At 42.0% G+C, this 17654-nt stretch overlaps 1 protein-coding gene across 8 annotated transcripts in view; it reads right to left on the bottom strand.

The window, feature by feature from the left end:
• PLXNB2 (plexin B2) overlaps positions 1-17654 on the bottom strand; it is a 258237-nt gene that overhangs the window by 165779 nt on the left and 74804 nt on the right. For all 8 annotated transcript variants that reach the window (XM_075081225.1, XM_075081226.1, XM_075081223.1 and 5 more), the window contains one exon: positions 12908-13092. The gene's annotated coding sequence lies outside the window, so the exon portion shown is untranslated. The remainder of the gene's footprint in view (positions 1-12907; positions 13093-17654) is intronic.

Below are 17654 nucleotides of genomic sequence, written 5' to 3'. Positions count from 1 at the left end.
TGTATAAAAAAAAATCTGCCTGCGATCATGAGTCAGAGCCCTCTAAATAATGTATTATAGGCCTATCACTTTGGAAAAGTACATTTCAGTGCTAAGTGAATAAAGCTAATATCTTTATATATTTTTATATGTATATCTCAATAGGTGATGCATAATTAATTAAAACCAAACACATGCTATACAGCTCTGGAAAGCTTCCATATGAAACAAAACTGAAAAGTCTAAGAATATTTAGTTAAGAAAGAAAATTAGTAAAATTAAATCATAAATAATATAGACCTAAGCACATCAATTCACCTTGTAAAAATCCACAAACTACTGGAAGAAAATACATTTTGAAAAGAAAATACAGTGCACAAGTGACTGACACTGTCATGAAGGCCAGTAAATCAACACGACAGGGACAAAGACTGGACATTTTAGTGGCTAGAAGAAGATCCCACACAACGATAGCAGGAATTAAACCAAAAGCATCAACCTGGTTAGAGGATTGAAACTCAGACATCATTGGGAATCTCAGACATCACTGGGGCTTTGGACAAGCTCTTTCTTCAAGGGGTAGCGGGAGTGGTTCCATACTACCACTGTCCCCCAGCACTTACCACCCTGACCCAGCACAGTTGGGGTGGGAAGCACACAAAAGCCTTCCACATCATTTTTCCACAAGATAATTTATTTGCCCTGTCAAATAGAGTACCTCGTTTTACTGTACTTTTCCTTGAGCACTGTGGTTGGTAAAGATATCCAGGTCAGCTCACATCACTCTGGGTGGCAGCAAACCTGACACTGAAGGGATGAGGAGGGCTCAGCCTTTCTGCCCGGCCAGCTCTGCCTGCCCACACCGATGTTCCCCAGCAGCTCAGCTGTTCATGGAACAGACACCGGGCTTTAGCCTAATGAACACACTGTTCCCTAATGCAAGCTGCAGAATATCATGTACTTTCATATAAAAAAAATGCAGTGCTGTGTGAGACTAAACATAGGTAGATAACTGCACTGTAATATATTAGGTACAGAAGTTGTTACTGTCCTATACATTTTCCATCCTTGCCTTCTGTGTAAAGCTGGAGACCCTCTCTAGGGCAAAAAACTTTTCAGAAGGCCACCCACAGCCCTAAATACAAATTCATGGAAGGCAGGAGTCAAAATCATTTTGACCTTAAAAAGTGCATCCCATTTTCTGCTTTCTCACAGGCGTAACAATGTGAAGTATAACATAGTCTCAAAAAGCCAATTTGCACCGAGTTCTCCAAGCTCCAAGTTCTCCAAGGGAAAAGGCTAATGTTAGAGAAGAATAATCTATTTACTACATGCAATTGGTAAAGCTTTCCCAGCACTAGCATGCAATACTTTTAAGGAAAGTGATGTGAGCTGCCTATTTTTGAAGTACTTCACCAGATTCAGCTTCAATCTGAACATTCAAATTTTAAAGCAGTCTTTTTGTAGCCAAGCTTGCCTCCAAGTAAAAACCCCAAATTTGGCAGGGGGAGAGGAGAGAGGACCTCACAGAATAACTTTGCCATGTGAACTGAAGGTACAAACAAAATAGTTTTTGGACCCTTTTTATTTATTTTTAGGTAGAAAGAATGTAGAAGAGACACAGGTTCTTGCTTAGCTGTGCTATTCATTGCTGAAACCAAAATGCTGGAGCCTGCCTTTCCTAAAATTCCGTAGCAACAGTGTGGAAATCGCTCCTACAATGAGCCAACTAACCTCTCTTTATCAGCTGACAAAACCAGGCACTTGGAGAATGCAATGAATCTTCTCCAAGGTGGAGAGCTCAAGGGCTGCAGTGGAAAACAGTCCAGAAGTGTCCATTTTTCCTCTCTTGATTAGGAAGGAAGCCTAAATTTTTCAGTTTCTGCTGCATTTGTATTTTCACCAAGAAGCATTTCATTCCATTCATGAAGAAAAACAAGCAAAGTTCTCAGCAGTCCAAAACTGCAACGTTCTTGTCAAAGAATTTAACACATTAGACCAGCAAGATTTAGGAGACTCAATGTGAAAGAACACAACTAGGCAGCGATGACAACAAAAGGGTAGCTTGACAGCTTATTGACTGAGAGTGGCTTTCACATCAGGAAGAAAAGAATAAACACCATTTTTTGTGTGCCAGATATGAAACATGCAGTAATATAAGAAACTATACAGATGGCTGACTCAAGAGCGGACCTTATGGATAACTGCAGGGTAACAAGTTTTAAACCATAAAATGCTTTTTCAGCAATTCACAGGCTTCTTTTTTTGCATTCTGTGTTTCAAACATAGAACGAGTTCAATTAGTTTTCTCCCGACCTGTGTATGTTGGCATATCCTAATGTTAAATTTCAGCATGCCTGTCACCAGAAAGAAGTAAGATTGCAAACAATGAGCAGGGAAATCAACAAAAGAATCAGGAGGGATAAGCTCTTTATATAAAAAAATAAAAAGTACGCCAATTTTTTCATAGCTGTTCTGGCAGAAAAGGATAGGGATAAAGATTCCTGGCAGATTAAAATAGCCAGTAGAGTTTACATTCTTAAAAGCCTGTAGGTCTGGAGTAATAGATTGAATACTGAGACTGTACCTGAGCTGCTATCAGGCTACATGACTGCAACACAGGTGAACTCCCAGCTCCAAGCAGTCTGGCTTAAAGCTTACCTAAAGACTGGCAGCAGGGGAGCCAGAGCAGTGCAGCTGCAAAGCTTCCCCAACATGCTTAACCGAAGACCTCAGTTACTCCCCTGCTGTGTTTCAGGGTACACATTCTTCTCTGGCACTAGTGGGATTTGAACAGGTCCCCCGGCTTTTTGAAGCAGCAGGCAGCCTCCAGCTCCGCAGACTGCCTTCTGCACCCCCTGTAAATCCTATGATTTAAGTTCTTCATTGACCAACAGGCTTGAGGTGGTGCCCTTGGACTTCCTCTCATTGCAGTCCCCTCTGTCCCTTAACTTAGAGCAACATTTCTATTTCATATGAATGCATATGAAGGCTGGGAAGAAAAAGGGAATGAGGGAATTTCACACATCACTAAGAGTAACATGAATGCTGTGGAAATGCTCAAAAATTGCAGGAGAATATTTAGAAAGGTGGCAGAGGAGCTAGTTACAGCTGTACAGGAGAGTTAAGAAAAGCTAACTGCCTTTCTGTATGATACATAATTTATCACTCTAACACATCAGAGAACAAAAATTTATAACAGAAAGGCAGGAACAGTAAGAAGGTAGGAATAGGATGGACAAGAACTTAACAGGGCACTTCAAACAGGGCTTGAATGAGTGCAACTTTCTGGAAGTTATACTGGCTAACACTTAGCCATGAGTGAAAACCAGTTTTTATATTTAGGACAGAAGAAGAGAGAGCTGATTTGTCTTCCATTTGAAGATGCTGTATGTCATACCATGTAATATGCCATGAGAGAGGCAAGGCTTACAAGGAGACAGAATCGTTTTTGTCAAGCTGAATTACATCATTAGCAAATTAAGATGCAGAGGGGCTCTGAGCCTTTCCAGAGGAATGGGGCTTTGCTGGACTCTGAACGAAAAATCTTATCCTTGGTCCCCCAACTGTTCGATCTACCTCACTATTTTTACATGATGGCCACTAGCAGCACTGTAACTTCTACAGACACTAGGGTCTGTTCAGGACACTGAGGTATTTATTGGCAATATACCCGTATGGGGTGGGGGGGAATCACAGGTTAGTGTATAAACAAGACTCCTACTGAATTTCCACAAGGTTCCACCTTTCTTTGAACAGCTCCAAAAATTACTATACTTTCAAGGTGTTAGCAGCGGATGCAGAGTCCATTTAAAGAAGAGCAAAACACATTGGTGGCCCATGACAGAGACTAAAATTAAAATAAGCTAAATCTGGAAGTGAATTAATATAAAATGTTTTGCATCAAGACTCAAGGGACTGAAATCACACAGAAGGGAATTTTTCCTTTTATAGTTTGCTGCTACTTTTTGGCAGTTACAAAGAGCCATCCTTAAACAGAGCACTTGGAGAGCATCTTTAAGCAGGCTCTTTCATTCCTGTTCAGGAACCTGAACAATAGGAAGCAGGATAAAAGCAACTTCAAGTCACAATAAATACATTGTTCCCATTTAATTAATGTTTTCCCAATACAATTGGTGTGTAAGAGGTCAGAGGAACAGAAAATTGTATACTATAGAGATCACGCTGTCAGGTAGCACATTAAAAATATTAAAAATGTTTTCCACGACTGTTCCACAACACACACTGAGATGGGACTAGCAGAATAACACGTGCACCAACCAATTCTTTATAAGTGGGAAGCTGAACCCTGTAATCTCTTTATCATCCTGTCAGTGAGTTAATGGTCATTACCATGAACAGATTCTTATTTTATCAAGCAAGTCAAGGCATCACTGCTGCTTTTCATATGATAATACTGACACTTTACACCACAATTAAAATGAGTACAAATTTTTTAGCTTTACCTAGGCTTAGCTGCAACCTTTCAACTTGCAAACACCATCCTGAAAAGTCTTATCAGAGACACACTATTCTCCTTATGACCAAACCTCTCTTTCTCTCTCTCATTCCCTCTCCTCTAAATACAGTATAAAAGGCTTAGAGGTGGAAACAATAGAAGAAATTGTTAGCTGAGAAAAATCTTTCCTACGCATAGTGTAACACTACCATCCGGAGCAGAGCAAATGGAGCTTAACATGGGGTTTCGTTCAAGATTACCAAAACTCCAGTGAATGTTGTTTTCCTTTATCAGCACTAAAAATATTCTAACAAACATCCCCATGTCAACAGTTACATGTTTTCAAAACAAACATCTCCCATTGGGCTTTGTTTCTTATCAGCAAAAAGTTGTTTTGCAATATTTCGCCTTCCAACTCCCCTCCCCCAAACAGCAACCACCACCACTGCTGACTTCTTTAATTTTTGTAAATATTTTACTTTGTCCAAACAAACATGGAAATCCGTTTTCATCCAAATATGTGATTAACTCAAGAATTAGAATTACAAAGGGTTTTCTTTGCTGAGGTTTTTTTCAAGTTAAAGATATCCTTGTATATTTGAATTGGATGGTAGAGGTGGTTTGGTTTGGTTTTCAAAGGATGCTTCTAATCCTACCACTAAATAAAAGAATAAATCAGGAACTGGACTGCAGCTAAGTGTCAGCACATGTAAAACAGAAATGAGACCGTGCAGAGCAGTGTTGATCTTGGACCCTAAAAGGAATTTTATTAAAAGTTCAATGATCTTCAGAGGTGACACCCGCAACCTCATGATTTTCTGTGTTATCTCAGGGCACATCATGTACACCAAAATGAAAAAAAGAAATAGCTGAGTCTCAGGTCAACTTCTGCAATACCTCCCAGATAAGTGTTCCTATTTCTTCTTTTAAACTGACAAAATCTAGTGAACTGGGGAAGGGAGAGAGAGTACAGGGAAGGAATAGCTTCCCTCAGAGAAGTAGTCCAAGCTCTTGACCAATTTACTGCAGTCCTTTCTTGGGACAGAAAACCCATTCACCATGTAAATCTATTAAATATGGGAGTTGATAAAAGACAATGAGAGCACTGGAAAAAAAAATAAATTAGGCTGTGAATGCAGCCAGCAGTCTCCATGTGCACTGGTGTCTCCTCCTGAAGGGGTAACCACTGAAAAGCCAAGTCACACACCGTGGGCTGCCCATCATCAATATACATGAACACCTGGGTCACGTCTACCCAGGCCCAAAAGCAAACCTGTGACTGGTGGAGGAAGGCTCCTTGCTGCAGCACCATTCTCCGCAGCCATTCCTCTTTATGAAACTATTTAATTAGTATGAACCGAGGTACTGCCAGCCAGCAAGACACAACGTTAACAACCCGTATGGTAATCTCCTACATATAAAGGGGGAAGTTGAAGCCAAGATTTTACAGTATGATTAATGATTTCTGGGTGCACAGTTCAAGTTACTCTGAAGAAATGCTGTGTTCAGCTTCTAGAGGAAAAAAAAAAAAAAAAAAAATCAGGTTCCTTTAACAACTCTTAAGCTAAACCAGCTTTGAGTTGAGGTACCCACATCACTGGTTGTTTTGGGATGGTTGCCACGAGGCCCTTGAGAGAACTACCTTGGGAAATCAATTAAGCCTCAATACATCACATTTAAAACCTGGCGTCCTTGCTTCAGGTTGCTCTTTGGTCTTTGCTCAGCCAGCCTCTGTGGGTGGGGTAAATGTGCTTTTAGAGAGAGGGAGAAAAACGAAAGGTCTTTCCTGAGGGCCTGGGCAGGCAAGCAAGTTTCCATGAGGTAAGCAAGGGCAGGAGCTCATGGGCGTGCTGCAATGGCCCCAGGGCACACTCTTCCCCTACGGTACACATGACGTATCCCGCTGCGAGCACGCACACGGTGGGTACCATCGCCACCCCTGCTGTAGCTCATCCTGCAGTCTGCGCTCGCACCTGCAGTGCCTACGCAGCCATTGCCATGCGCTCCAGCACGTCCTGCAGGGGGGAGAGGCTGCCCACCCGCCCCACTAGCGCTCCCCTCACCCATGGCGGGGCTGCCATGGGGTCACCTCACCTGAGAGGGGAGCTCGCCCCACTGGAGGAGAGCAGCGGGCTCACCCGGAGTGGGGTGGGCTTGGCCTGTCTGTGCTGTGTGACACAAGACGGACATGGACAGTGTATGGCAGCCAATTTGCTGGTGGCGACTACGAGGAACGGGGTCCAAAGTCACCCCACAGCATTTGCTTTTGGCTAGGCCACTGCATGTTTCTCATGTACCACCGATCACTTAAACATCGGTCAAACATTCTTCGCTTCATGCCATGGCAGCTACAGCTTGGTCTTTACAGAGGTCTTCTCTCTCTGCTCTCCATCTCTGCTTCCCAAACCCAAGACAGTCCTTTGGTCTCCTGCTTACCTTCAGGGCAGCTGCTTCTCTCTTAGCCATCCACCAGCGTGCATGGCCACCAGATGTATTACCAAGCTGGCAGCCACCCTGGTTGAACACAGCCAACATGGCAGCCGCCCTGCGGCAGCAGGCCAATGGTACCCAAGTGCCCACTTAGGTGCTGGGCTGACCTCCACTACCTCTGCTTCCCCAATGGACTGGGAGACCTGAGAGAGCTGATAAGCGCCTTGGCTGTGTCTGTGGAAGGGGCGGAGATAAAGACCAGGTCCTTTTTCACACAAAGCCAACAGATAAATTGGCAGAAAGGATAGAGACACAATCTGGACAGTGTTACAAGTCTCTGTTCAAAGGCTATTCTCATGAATTGTGCTGAAAAGGGATTTAAGGGAGCATATGACAGCTAGGAACAGTTGTCTCTGCCCCTCTCCTGACATCTAATATGCCCCCTGCCCCAAATTGAGCTCTGTATGCAGGGGGCTGTATGAGATAGCTACACTGGTTCTACTGCTCCTAGGGATATTCCTGCACCAAAGACACTGACTGCAACAAGCACGCAGGTCACCTCCTCTGTCTTGGCACTGACTGAGTACCAGAAGGCAGCAGATTATGATGCTTCTTTTGTCTTAATATTTAACTGCTTTTAAATGTTTGATGTATTTATGGCTCAGCCTAAATCACCTGAAAGACATCAGTTTGTGTACTAGGCACACTGGACCCATTCAGCAAAACCGAATTTTACAAGTAAGATGAAGCTCAGCCTTCTTTCCACACTCAGACAATAGACACATCCAGAATAAGAAAAAAAAAAGCAACCCTTCACATCCTTTTGCTAACCAAAGATGCAAATCAAATGGCACTGGCAGACTGTTCTCCTTCCTCAGTTCTGTAAAGAGCTTCCATGCAGAAAATGTCTTATGTGTCCACTGAATTTTTTTCTTCCACAGTGTTCTGTTAAACTCACAATCAGAAAACAAAATAAACCAGCATAGTACTATATTCTACTAGCTGTTTCCATGTACGGGTCAAAAACCTTCATCATAGCCACAATACCTATAGTGCAACTATCCACCAAAAAGAAACCTAAATTCCATGGAATTACTGCTGTAGCGTTGAAGTGCATAAGCTGCCAAAGCATTCAGAAAGTTAATAGATTTGTTTATGGACTAGACAAGGCTTAATTAAATCGGGCAGCTCTGAAGAACAGTAAATCCTCTCCCCCCGTCTTCCCCTCCCCCCACCCTTTTTTTTTCCTAGAGTATCTTTTGCCTAGTGGCTTTCCTCTTCCTAATAATCCCATCACAAATGACAGATATGTTATCAGTCATCACTGGGATTTGACACATTCTTAATACCTGTCACGACAGCTCTGAAGTCTGCATGCTACCCCATTGTATTCCAAGGCATTTGCAGGAGGTAATGGACACATCAAATAGCAGTCAACGGCTCTGCTTTATTGGACCGCTGAAGGTTTGCAGTATAGAAATAGATGCTTTAAAAAAGCTAATCTGTGATTATTTGAAATTACACACAGAATAATTAAATACAAAATCGTACAAATAGCTTTTGCTCTCTCTACGCCTATGATCATCTTGGACACATTGTAGAATTTATTATTATATATTTATTGATAAGAATGCTTTCATATTTAAGAAAAGGTATCAGTATTGGTAACAGTGAAGATCACATTAATAATCCAAGGTCTTAACTGAAAGGTTCAAAGTATTATAGTCATGCTGGTAACATGGCAGTGTGTTGCTGTGCCCATACAGAATTTCTCCTGGTTCTTTGGGTTTCTGCTTTACTTTAGTAGAGAACCTGATACAGAAGTCAGGTGCAAGTCAAGGGTAGAACCGGAGTTAATGTCAGAGGTGAACACCTGAACTGATATGAAGACAAGAGGATTGTGAAGCGTGCCATTCACAGTAACTGTCGATACTATAAAACCAAACACTAAATGTGAGTGCAGTACAACACAAATTTGAAAAGAGTGTCTCCCTGATGGGGACACAAGGAAAAGATAGTGTCTTATCACCAAGTGATAAGGACAAGGGACACCAACTAGAAGGTTTTGTATGAGTCCATTCCTAATGCCGGCCAATTTCTGTGGACCTCTTAATACAGGTAGTTTTGTTTTTCTTTGTTCAAGCCCTCAGAAGAGCTGTGACAGATACAGCACTCCACAGAACAAATTTAACGCAGAACTCTCTGAACAGATGTACTTTCTTTCAGTCAATTCCTAGTATTACTTCAGGTGACTTTGGTCATCTGTGTCCAATACTTTTAAGGCACAAAAAAATAATTTCTTACTGTAACACTTCTTTGGAGCCTTAAACTTACACAAGACACTCAGTTTAGCTGAACTGCTGCAAAGCATCATATAGCCACAGTCTCTGCCAACAGCATATGAGCTGCACAACAGCAGCGTGCCTTGGCATTAGTAAATGCAATAGCTTGTTGTTCTCAATGCATTTACAGTTTTGCACAAAAGCAGAAAAAAGGAAAACAAAAAACCCACACAGATTAGAGACAATGCCGCTCTATGCACATATAACTTAAGGCCGTTTCAGCTAATGGCAGAATTATGAGCTAGAGTCAAAAGGAAGTGTCCCATTGACATAATGAGCTTTGGAGAAGTTCTGGAGTGAAGATGACAGGCAAAACACATTCAGCCACCTAAGTGACTGCATGTGCTTTGGACAAAATTGTTAACCAGTACTAAGGGTCTCAATGTATTGTTTTAATCTACAAGAAATGGATGAGCAAACTGGGCTTTTTTTACAGTGCCATTTTATTTAGGAGAGACCAAGAGTAACTCTTGCACCTGTAAGCACTTGGGAACAAAAGTGATGGCATTTGGGGAGTGGGGGATGTTGTTTTCAGCATGCAGCTTGACAACACAGCAAATCCTATTCCAGGAATCTAAACCACTGCAATAACAGCACTGGTCAAGTATAAACTCACCCTGCCAGCTGAAGCACTTTCAGAAAAACTGAAAGGTTAAGTTTGTATCAATAGGCTTCATACAAGATCAGATATTGCCTGTTCTTGAGCAGCCAACATAAAGCCATACCACAGACAAACTTGGTGCCATATTTTCTGATCATGATCTTATGCCAGGGCCTGTTCCAGATCAAATTCGTACTGCCGGCTCAGCCTGGGTTGCACAGAGGCAAGATGATGGCCGCACAGCCCCACTGAGAAGTCTTCCCCAGCAAATATTCCCTCCTGGCTTTTCTCTAAGGAGTATTACTGCTTCTCCTCCTGTCTACACTCCCAGTTATTCCTTTCATATACCCTCTCAGCTGTAAGCAAATCAACATGCCAATCCCTTGGGACACATGGCTTAGCTTATACTTAAGACTTGCCATTCTGGTTTGTGCTTTGGACATTGATTTCCATTGTCTCAGCTATCACTCAACAAAAGGGCATTTAATTGCTGTCTCATTTAGTCTGGGGGAGAGGGGGAGAACAACTTTTACCAGCCCTCTGATTGATGGCAGCCATTAGCACCTTCTAGCACAATGCGGACTTATTAGAAGCTCGATTTACATGTGAAGTTCACTGCCACACAAGTGAATCAGATCTGCGGCTACGCTTACTTGAACAACTTTAGAGACAAAATCTTCACATGAAATTAATTTGCAGAAATGCTTATTCTGGCCACCCATTTAAAAGGAAAACTTTGAAGATTAATGATGTTTCAGGAAAGCTTCTAGAAAGAAAAGAAAGTTTAGTAGAGATCTCAATAGTTTTTGTTTCTCTTCTTAAGCACTACCATGTAGGTACTTCAACAGATGTTTAAAAAAAAAAAAACAAAAACAAAAAAAAAAACCCACACCAAAAAACCCCAACCAACTCACCTGATCTATGCTTATTTACACATGGCTAACACCAGGAAACACTTAACACTTCATATTCACTATGTCTCAAAGATCATAATTGTGTACTACACAAAAGGCAATGCTGAAGAAACCCATAAACTATTTCCCCCTCTTGTATGAGCATTTTCTATTTTCTTTGTGAAGGAGGAACGAACAAAATTAATATCCACATTTAATATCCTCCACGTTCTGTAGAGCAATGAGCCACATACTCTGGTATTCAAGCCAAACTGCTGACAGTGGATTTTTACTACTCAGCTCATTTTATTAAAAAGCACAAAGACGCTAATCTTCCTTTCAAAGGAACAGTGCTCAAGAAACAACTAGATCAGTGACGGCTTCTTGAAATACTACCTTTAATCAGTCCAGTTATATGAAAGCTGCAGTAATTTCAGTAAAAGTTTGGTGTAGTTTAATGCAACTTATCAAAATGTTTAATCATTGCAAAATCTAAGACTAAGCAGCTTTTGAACATCAGACTTTCCAATCAGATGTGGAAACAAGCTGAGGCACTGGGTATTATCAGACACACCTTTGTGCACTTTCTGGAAGGTTTACCATGGGAGATGCAGATCGAGAAAGGCCGACTTGCAGAGGAGGCAACGAAGTACAGCCAAACACGCGAGCGCTCGTGCTGTGTCAGCTGTGGGAGCGCTCACCCCAGCTGGGCAGAGGCTTTCTGAAACCATGTTAGCTATACCCACAAAAAAGCACTTCTGGCTACTTTCAGAACATATCCTCTGTTATTCATATAATTGGTTTAAAATTCCACAGCAAAATTACTCTGCTATTACTTACTTTCAGTGAGTCCACCCTTACGTTCTCATCCCCCACAGAACCCACCTTTGTTCCTTGGCAATACTCATCTTCCCTGATGGCTATGTCTAAATAAGCTTAAATAGTGCCTATTTTCATGCCTTTTGCTACATTTTGAAAAATCATGATTTTAGGTACATAAATGAATGTCTGAAGGCAGAATATACTTTTTTGTTTTAGAACAGCTGTCTTCACTTTTATTCATTCTGCAGCTCACATACATGTAAAACTATAATTTGATCCCTCCCTTTCCCATTAGTTCTTAAGGGGAAGTAAAATTATATGCACAGAAGCAGTAAAAAAAACAACAACAACAAAAACAACAAAAAACCCCAAACCACAAAGAAAAACCCTCCCAAACTGGCATGCAGCCAGCTACTAGCTAAACACTAGAATACACTTGTTTTCTTAACTTGGCTCTTTGTAAATTTTATTTTCCTCTCCCATTGTTTCACTTGTCTTTGGTGTCAGACAGGAGACACATGTTCTCTTGCTGGAAAGGCTAAGTGCTATCTTCCGAAAAGTACAGTCTACAGACAATTATTACCGGTAACCACGATGAAGGCGGCCCAGGCAATCCCAGCAATATCCCTCGCCTTCCCCTGTAGGCTCACGCCAGGCCGGAACCAGCACTCCCGACAGCAGCGCTTCCAGGAGTGTTGCCAGCACCAAGCAAGCTGCCAAAACGGTTTTAAACCACTTTGCAGCTAAAGAACAGACCGAGAGCCATGTTTGCGCAACCCGTCTATCAGTCTCTGCTTCAGGTCTCCTTGGCCACTTCAGGGTAAAGAAAATTCTTAGGAAGAAGGTTTTACAAGCTGGTTTCTGAGAAACCTGTCAAGCCAACACGTGCTATTCAACGTGAATGGGTCCTGGAAAAGAAGCTGATCAAATCTCTCTGATCATCCTCTGAGACGCAGTCAAACCCGCGCACCTTCGAGATTCAGGTCAATCACACATCTGCTCAGCATCCCCCAGGGAGACTCAGCATGTAAGTGCAAAATTAGGGCGAGCACTAGCACAGCAGTAGGCTGGAGCATCTTGCTGGCAGAGGCACAAACCTGCTCTTCTACCCAGCACACCATCTATAAATAGGTTTATGAATACAGAACCTCTGCCAAGCTGTTCTTTCTTTCTTTCTTTTTTTCTTTGCTAATTTTTAATGCCTCTTGCAAGATTGGCTCCTAGAAGTTTTATCTCTATTAGTAGTAATAAACATTTATTACATGCTCCAGCAACGTCTGAAAGACTTGAAGAATAGCAGCAAAATTGTCTAGAAAAATAGAATATAATCTCCCATTTAGAAAATTCTATTGTATTAAAAAAAAGGAAAAAGCAAGCTTACCTGAAAACAAAATATTCACATGAGAATTCTGTGTGCGCACCACAGCTTGGGAGAGAGGCACCCACTTCTGCTGGGACTTCAGGAGACGAGGTGGTGTCAGTGTTTAGTCTTGTTCAGCTGTGCTCCAGTGGGTACCAGGCGAGCCCCAGAACTGAGCCCTAGGCTGTCCCCCTCGTTCTTCTCACCTGGAACAACAGAACAGGCTCTCAGCTCCCTCAGCACAAGAGTGATGCAATATTTCACATTCAGGACCCAGTGATGGTTATTTACACCATCTGAGTGCTGGAGATTCAGCACAGCCTTATATAAAAGCAGAAACTCATACAGCTGCCATTACTGATAGACATGGTTCTCTGTTTTTCTCTACTGCAGGTGCCCTCTCAACTTAAGATGTCTTGGGGACATGCAAAGCATCAGAAAGCTATTTACAGAGCATCTTAACTCTTCCTTGGAGGGGCCACTTTTCTAGAAGATAACAGTAGACCCATAACTTATTAAACTTATTCAAGCCCAGTCAGTGGCAAGAACGCTTTATGGTATGAATTTGACTTTGAGCTGCCAATGGTTGGGTGACCAAATCAACCAGCGCTAATTTCAAATAGGCGCATTAACCAAGGAGTTAAATTACCTTGTACTTTCATCTACTATCACTCTCTTGCATCTCTTTTTTTCTTTTTTCCCTCCCAACCCTTACATAGTTCACCATCCATTTTCAAGGATGGATGCCTAAATGAAGCCCTTTATTAAGGTTCCATTTTCAAAAGCAAGGTCACCTTGCAGTTTCCCTTTGCTTCAGAAATTAACTTCTAGAGGCATATTCTTGAAAAGCCTACATCTATACTTATTTCACCTTTCTGGGGAATAATTGAGTATGGAAAGTAAGGTTTAGCATGGTGAAGTTTTTATTTCCATCTAAAAATAAAAGGAAATGCATAGTAAAGAACTTCTTTCCTCAGCCCCCTCTTTTTTTTTTTTCTACTGAAAGGTGAAGACAAAGGAGACATATTACAATTCATTTCTTTTCCTTTCAGAAGTCCCAAGAAACTCACCACCATGTACTTAAGTTTTGAGCTATGTAGAGTAGACTGCTAAATACTTTATATGTTGTGAGCAACCTGATGTCCCTGGCCCTGATCTGAGCAGGGTGTTGGACTACACGATCTCCGATGGTCCCTTCCAACCCAAGCTATCTTATGATTTTTTCCAAAGAGAACAAAGACTGGTTTGCATCTCTCAGAAACACACGCCAACTTTTTTTAATGTTTAGCACCATTTTTACTGTATGCATCTTCTCCAACATAGAGTTTTTCAATAGTTCAAATCTATAAGCATTTTACATATGAAAATTCTTTAAAAAGGTATTTTTAATCTTTAATTAGCAGAAGCATCTTTTCACATGTCACAAACTGAAAGGATTTAACATGTTCAGGTAAAACTAGCCCAGCTAGAAAACTAAGAGAATGTATTCTACCTTTAAGTAATGCCAAGGAAGGGCTTGGGGGGTGGTGGTAGGGGAAAGTGTTGGTATTTAATGTAGAAGAACTACTGCCTTTACAGTAATACATTTTTTACCTGCGACTTTGAAGTCAGGGCACTGTTTTTAAAATCAGCCTGAGCTCTCATGTCACATGCAGCTGTCAGACCCATCTGCAGCAAAAGCAGTGGGATCCCTTGCACGGTCCACACCTCTCCCTGCCAGCACGGTCCTCCCAGTAACACCTCCTCCCTCTGCCAAGGCACAAGGTCACGCACAAGGTCACGCACAAGCCCACAACTCTTGCGGAGCATTACACAGCCAGCTCCCTGCCCTGAGCTCCAGCTACCTCCATCACATCCATGAACCAGACCTTTTAGCTGGCTGGCAGGTTTACTGAGCAGTAAAAAGCTGATTTTTCAAAGAGACTCTCAGAAGACAAACTTTCTTATGATTTCCACCCCCTCCCCCCCCCCCCCCCCCAATCCTTAAGCATATGTGTGTTTCTTGATTAATACTAAACCCAAGAAAAACTTGTCTAATGAAGAAAGATCTTTTTCTGTTTCTCCATGTACCTGCTGTCATTAGAGAGGAACAGAGACCTATTCTGTTTAATAGATGAGATCCAGGGACTAAAGTACAAGAATTCCAGTCCTAAAACATCATAAAGACAAGATATCAAAATAAAAAATAAACAGACTTTTTCCGTCATTAAGGTGAAGGAATGCCATATGGGATTGGAAAATTCTCCTCAGGTCCAACAGAGCCTTATTTCTGTTGCTCTTCAAAGTCTAACACTCCCGTCATCTCTGCCCTCCTCTCCCTTTCCCCTTCTCCAAGAACTGCAGACACCTCCTCTCCTAACCCCAACCAGCATACTGGCCATGATCACTGCTACCCCTGCAAGAGAACACCGAGGCAAGAAAGGGATAACCCCCTCAGAAAACCACTCACATGGGTCTACCAAGCAAGGGGATACACCTTCTTTCTTCCTTTGTTTTTCAGGAATCACAGGTACTGCTTTATTCTAGTAAAACAATTGCAAATAAACAAACACCATCACCAGATTTAAAGCTGAGCCTTAGCCTCAGAGTCTGAAGAGACTGTTGTTAGACGTGGAGGGTTTTTTCCTCAACACACCCATAGTATGCCTCAAAGATCACTGTATTAAGTGGGAATAGTTGAGATGCAAAGTCAAATTTAAGCATCCTGGGAATAGCTGTACGTGATGTGCAGCTGGCAGGCAGGTCTGCTGCAGGGATGCAGTTCTGCACATGAAGCCACGAGAGTGGGATTTCTAACCATGTGTAGTAACCAAGGCATGGAAGAGAAATCAGTTCACAAGTTAGCCCCCAGCAGCAGAAAGAGGAAGTTTTGTTTGCTTCTCTGGAAGGAGGACAGCTAATATAGTTCAAAGGAAAGCCTGGATCCACAATACTCCAGGCTTAATTAGAAGATCACGAAGAGTACAAAATGGCATTGGACAGAAAAAACTATGATCATTTTTCAAGTAAATTTAGTGGAATGAGCATTGTTACATTCAAAACCCATTCTCCTCCGTTCATCCTTTTTTCCTTGTTAATTATACAGAGTTGGCTGCAGATGCAACAAAACCTGTCAGCGACCACAGCATGTCCCAAAGCAAGTCTTGCCTATTATTCCAGCTGGCTAGATGAAGGTCGCTGACACTGCTAACACCTCTGACATTCTATAATCAATTGCCAGCATCTACAGAGTAGAAAATACCAGTAGCTCTGCGCACACTTGGAAAGAAACACTTTTCAATTAATTTTAAGCTTGCTCTCTCTGATAGCCAAAACATGAAGCAACGAGGAAACCTAGCAAGCCAAATATTAGCGAGACTGGTTGCTGGCAGCCAAGGCCATACTCTGTTTGTATATAAACAATTGTAGTTTATCCACCTCTTTAAAATAACTGCAATATGAATCATCATAAGGACAGCAGCAGAGAAAACAGCCAAACACTTGTAGATAAAGAAAAACATCATTTAATTCTCAAAGCAACTACGAATATCAGACTATCAGCAAATTGCTAATACCAAGTACCTATTTGAGAAATCCAGTATTTTGTGGAAGAGACGCTTGGAAGAGTGGTTGACCTTTACCTATCCCTTCACTGCTGGTAAAGGATGACGAAGCTCTTCTCATACACTCTACATTCATCCTGTGCCTACTTTTATCTTCAGGACAGGAACAGAGACCGCTGCCTTTTAAACTATTCTTGCGTTGATTTTTAGCCAGCTGTTATATTCTACTGCTATAAGTGAGGGTAGAGGGCTAAGGAAGAGATTTTCAAACAATACTTTGTAAACAGTCCACAAGTCCCATCTGATTTATAAACTGCCAATGCACTGGATGAGTTCAGCAGCTGGGAAGCCCTGGATTTGACAACGCTGCCCTTACCAAATGGTTCAAAGCAATAGTTTTGAATTAATACAGGGCCTCAGAGAATATGGGGCTCTATAACTTAAGACCTCCTAAAGACCTATATTTCGGTCAAAATGCTTGCTCCCGACAGTCCTTCTCATCTCTCAGCTCCTAATTCAAACCATCAGTCAGCTCTTGCTTTTCAGAAGAGCCGGTTGCTGTACGGTGTAATGTTTGCGTCAAATACAATTGCCAAAGGCACTCCAATTTCCGCTAATAATTGTCATTAGGAGAAGAAAAAAAATCGTTGTATTTTTGTCAGAAAAGAACCATTTCCTGATGTTTCGCATAGACAGGATAATGGTCATGGGCAGCATCTTGGCTCAGCGGGCAGAGCTAGTAGGTGGTAAATGAGAGTGCTGCGGAAAGGACAGATCTTTTTCCAGAGGGGAGAGGGGACAGTGTCTGCTAAAGGAGGCACCCTGACGACAGGATATTTATGCATCCGCTCTTATATCAGTCTAGGAGGAGGGAATCATTATGCAGGGCCAGCTGCAGGGGTGTGCGCTGCTGTCGGGAAAAATTAGAAGTCTAGCAATGAACTATAAAGAAGGCAGAAATGACAGAGTGAATGAAAACCCCATGATAAACCCATTTAGGCTCTCTTCTCCCTGGGATGAAAGATGAAGTCTAATCTCTTTGGCATATATCCTGGCTGAGACTCAAACAAATATGCCTAGATACGCACAGGCGCACGCCCCTAGAATGTGCAATGACAATGTCCACCAAAAGGATCTGTAACTGCAAAGGGTACTGAGCAAGAGTCCTTTTTCTGCACGTTTAGCTAAGCTCTGGGGAAGATCAGAGCACGCTAAGATGCTTTTGA

Source organism: Phalacrocorax aristotelis, chromosome 1 (assembly GCF_949628215.1).
Source record: "Phalacrocorax aristotelis chromosome 1, bGulAri2.1, whole genome shotgun sequence".
Taxonomy (NCBI): Eukaryota; Metazoa; Chordata; class Aves; order Suliformes; family Phalacrocoracidae; genus Phalacrocorax; species Phalacrocorax aristotelis.
This window is presented reverse-complemented; position numbering and strand designations above follow the sequence as displayed.